Source organism: Dreissena polymorpha, chromosome 7, assembly GCF_020536995.1.
Source record: "Dreissena polymorpha isolate Duluth1 chromosome 7, UMN_Dpol_1.0, whole genome shotgun sequence".
Lineage (NCBI taxonomy): Eukaryota > Metazoa > Mollusca > Bivalvia > Myida > Dreissenidae > Dreissena > Dreissena polymorpha.
This window is the reverse complement of record NC_068361.1, coordinates 110,284,717-110,289,104: the sequence shown is the minus strand read 5'-3', so window position 1 is coordinate 110,289,104 and position 4,388 is coordinate 110,284,717. Positions and strand designations below refer to the sequence as shown.

The 4,388-nt window shown below is 37.2% G+C and overlaps 1 long non-coding RNA gene across 1 annotated transcript; it reads right to left on the bottom strand.

Moving 5' to 3' along the window:
• Window positions 1-1,602: 1,602 nt before the first annotated feature.
• On the bottom strand, window positions 1,603-3,709 carry LOC127839444 (uncharacterized). The gene is made up of 3 exons (XR_008030352.1): window positions 3,295-3,709; window positions 2,713-2,813; window positions 1,603-2,205 (listed from the first exon to the last, which is right to left on the bottom strand). It is a non-coding gene; the product is annotated as an uncharacterized LOC127839444 (long non-coding RNA).
• Between the last annotated feature and the right edge of the window lie 679 nt (window positions 3,710-4,388).

The window sequence follows — 4,388 nt, the reverse complement described above, 5'->3', positions numbered from 1 at the left end:
AGAAATATTTATAACGAAATAGCAAATTTTAGGAAAAGCAGGTATGTACATTTAAATAAATCTGCTTCGGTCTGAAATGTTACAAAGATTTTCTAATGAAGATCGAAACTTTTAAATTTAAAATGACACCGTTTATTTATGGCTTTAGATGTTTTATTACATTTAAAATGTTACTTCAATAAGAAGAATTAATACGGATATTCTAGTTTTTGGAAAAGACAGATATATACTTTTAAATAGTCTGACTCGGCATAAAATCTCTAAACGTTTCGTTATTAAATATCTCCGAAAATATTTAAGGTAAAAGCGTACAGTTATAGGCTATATATTTTGATATCACCCTTATACTTTAATTATTATTTCCAAAAAGAATTAGTACATTTTAAAGGCGTATAAAGCGTTGTACTTGTAAGAAAAGCTAACTCGGTCATAAATAGTATTACTAGTATTACGTATTGTTGCCTAATATTGGTTCAGAGACACATATTTCTTTCAAATCTCATGTGGACTACTTTTAAATCATTTTTATTATTTCAACGCTATTATAAATATCGAAACGTTGTTTCATGTTTCACATGTTTTCAATTATATCGTGTGTAGTCAATAACGAAATGTTGTTTATTGGAATCAAGCGGGCTTTTCCGTAGCGAGTGATAACGTCAGATAAAAAAGGCCGCGAGATAAAACGAGCTCTCCCGCAGTCTTGCATCGATGTTTCCAGTCATTGTTTATTGATATAGGTTATATTACACTAATTCCGATTCCCATAGGGTCCCATTATAAAACTGACAACTTTCACAGCATTTTTCTTGCCTTTCCGACGTATCAATTTTTCCGAACCTGGTATCATTTTAAAGATGGATTTGTCATCTTCCAATAATTGCAATCAAAAACATACCGTCTCGCAACTTCTAAGAAAGTAAATTGCTGTCGAATGAACCCACCGTAGAAAAACGTGTTTCGGAATCCTAATTTCGACAAAAGCCCCACACAATAGAAAACACACCCTCAAAAGTTCATCTTTTAAGTTAGCTTCCAATCCAAGGCATCAAAGTACTCCAGACACATACAGGATATTACAAATAACCACAAAAGACATGTCTCACATTGTTAAATGGCTTATATTCAAGAAGAGAAAAGGAACTCTTTAGAAATAGGCACTACTTTCGAATGGACCACGGAGGGATACACAATGATTTAGTGTAATGTAACCTTTAAGGGAACTCAACTTTGTCCTATCTTTTTCAAACTTTCTCCACATGAGATTTCAACTATTTCCACAATGAATATGCAATTTCAGTGCATTCGGATGGGGGTAAAGGCCTTAAAATGGCCATTTAAAGCGGTGACTAAATTGGCCGCAGTCAAGTCGGAATGCATGATTTTTAGTCTAAGTGACGACAGCTGATTTTGCGTCTCCAATTATTGTTACGCGTAACTTTCATGGCAAAAACTGGTATCATTGCATGCGAAATTCACCAATATATCAGCAAAAGGCCCAAATAAATGTATTGATTGTGAATCAGTGTACTTTTCTTGATGAAATAGGAGACTTTTTTTAAATTTTAAGCACTTTTTTCAATAAAAAACTCACTGACAGCATATAAAATCATGTTTTTTAAGAAAATTATTATTAAAAGCTTCACTTACAATCTAAACATACACATTGCAATTACAAAAATTAATGCTATTATGATGAGAGGCATAATTTTCAGCTTTCAAGCCCATACAAGCCGGCTACCCAAAATTAACACTTAAAAAGGCGCAAATCGCTCCTTCAACAGCTTACGACACAAAGTGACACTTAATGCGCATCCAGATAGTCTCTCTCATATAAATAAGTCCAGTTAGCGACATTTTATTAAGTATTCTCTTTAAAATCCAGTGTTGAAAGCGTAAGTTTTGCAAAAATGTCCACAGTCACCATGCAAAAGAGCATGTTTGCTAAGGAATTCCTACGCGAGTGGCCACACTAATGTCGTGGCAGGAAAGTCATTTGGGTGTGATTCCTCTGTAGTTCAGTGAACATTCATTCCACTACCTGGGGATGACTATCAGGATCAATTTTCCCAGCTTGGTGTAGTGTTGACCTTTCAGGATGTTGATGGATCGTCCACAAGCGCTGCACCACTGCGGCCTCTGTTCAGGACACAGAGTCGGATTGAGGTGTACACAAACCCGCAGTCAGGCAAGGATCATCCAGACCTTTAATAAAATAAAATGTTTAGGCCTCTGAAACTGGCAATTATGTTCAACACTGAGATAAGGAAACACATAGAGGAGACATCATGCCATGGCTTTCTCATTATTGACACGGCAAACTCGAGCAGCCGGGGACTTGGCTCTTAACAAAAACAGGTATGCTCCATCAATGTGAGCAAGATGGCATGTCAGAGTTAAAAAAGGCAAACAAACATACAAAAGAGATATGTAGGAAATTAGAAATTAAATGCCAGAAGTAATTTTAAGTATTGTTTTTCTGTCTGCAAGGGTTGCTGTGGAAAATAGTGCTTAACGCATAGTTTGGCCTGTAGGGGTTCTGCTAGCAAGAACAAATCGAAGTCATATCTGCCCGCGAACTGTAAGCTTGAGATAACCATATCTGATGAAGTACTGCTTTGAGAATGCATTCTTATTGTACTTGAACCAGATCGCATTGACAGCACAAGGCTTCAGACCCCCCAAAAGTGTGAGGCTTTCAATAGTGCTTACCTGATACCAGACCGCATTGCCCGAGACAGTGACTTTCTCCCGGAACTGCACAGGCTGCATCCGCAGCACAACCCTTAAGCTCAATCATGGTCTGGCTGACTCTGAAATAGTGAAATCTGAATTTACAGATGCTCATTTGTCTAAAGGTTATGAGTTTATTGCCTATCTTATTAAAAGCAAACACAATGACATGCTTAAAAAGACATGTGCATTTCTGAAAAGACATACAGCTGCCCGATACTTGACTAGGAAAAGGCGCTATGGTCTTCACTCTGAAATTCATTACTCTAAGGGCTTAACAGAACAAAAGCCAGATCTTACAGCTAATTGGCCCCACCTACAGCTAAATATGCTTTATAGGTTGAAAATAAAGTTATTTGTCTGAAGAACTAGTGCTATTAACTCATCAGCTATGTTGCTCGACTGGCCGCAATTCTGTAAACATAGTGTATATATGGAAATACCTAGTCTACCACCTGCACCGCACCACTACGTCCACTGTAAAAATACACAGCTAAGTTAGTACTTTAACGAACAAACTGAAATTCATGTGTTAATTAAACAATCAGTATGATGACTCACATTGAAATCATGTCCAGTGCACCAGTCAGAGCAAGACAGCTAGCGGATTGTTGACCATCTACGGCTCAAGGACAAACGGTCAGGCCTACAAACAAAGAGAAAAATGGCATAAATGGGTTGCATGCATGTAATTTTGCATATTTTTCATCTTGCTCTCCACCTGAAACTTCAATCTATGGACATAATAATATTTACATTTAAGATTTGTTGGAAATCTTACCCTTACTTGTCCATACCAGGTCCCCCACCCATCCGGAACAGTCCAAAACCACCTAAAACATCCATTTGGACCAAAATATTGACACCTCTCATCTATTTTAGCACCCAAATCATCAAAACATTCATTAAAATTCATTTTCTACTTGTCTCGCTTGCAGACGAATCCATGTGACCTTGACATTGCAGTAAATGTGCTTTTTAAAGGTTATATTACACTAATTCCGATTCCCATAGGGTCCCATTATAAAACTGACAACTTTCACAGCATTTTTTCTTGCCTTTCCGACGTATCAATTTTTCCGAACCTGGTATAATTTTAAAGATGGATCTGTCATCTTCCAATAATTGCAATCAAAAACATACCGTCTCGCAACTTCTAAGAAAGTAAATCGCTGTCGAATGAACCCACCGTAGAAAAACGTGTTTCGGAATCCTAATTTCGACAAAAGCCCCACACAATAGAAAACACACCCTCAAAAGTTCATCTTTTAAGTTAGCTTCCAATCCAAGGCATCAAAGTACTCCAGACACATACAGGATATTACAAATAACCACAAAAGACATGTCTCACATTGTTAAATGGCTTATATTCAAGAAGAGAAAAGGAACTCTTTAGAAATAGGCACTACTTTCGAATGGACCACGGAGGGATACACAATGATTTAGTGTAATGTAACCTATATATGTGCGCTATCTTCTGCATCAAAAGACTAATTAGTGATCTGATTACCCCCTCGGACTTTTTTGGACGCAATGTGGTCACGGACTATGCCCCAGTAACGTACCAAACCAGATTTCTCGTAAAACAGATTAGCACAGTCTGGGACCGTCAATAAAGTACGTTACGTTATTTTTAACCATATTTACCCCACCCA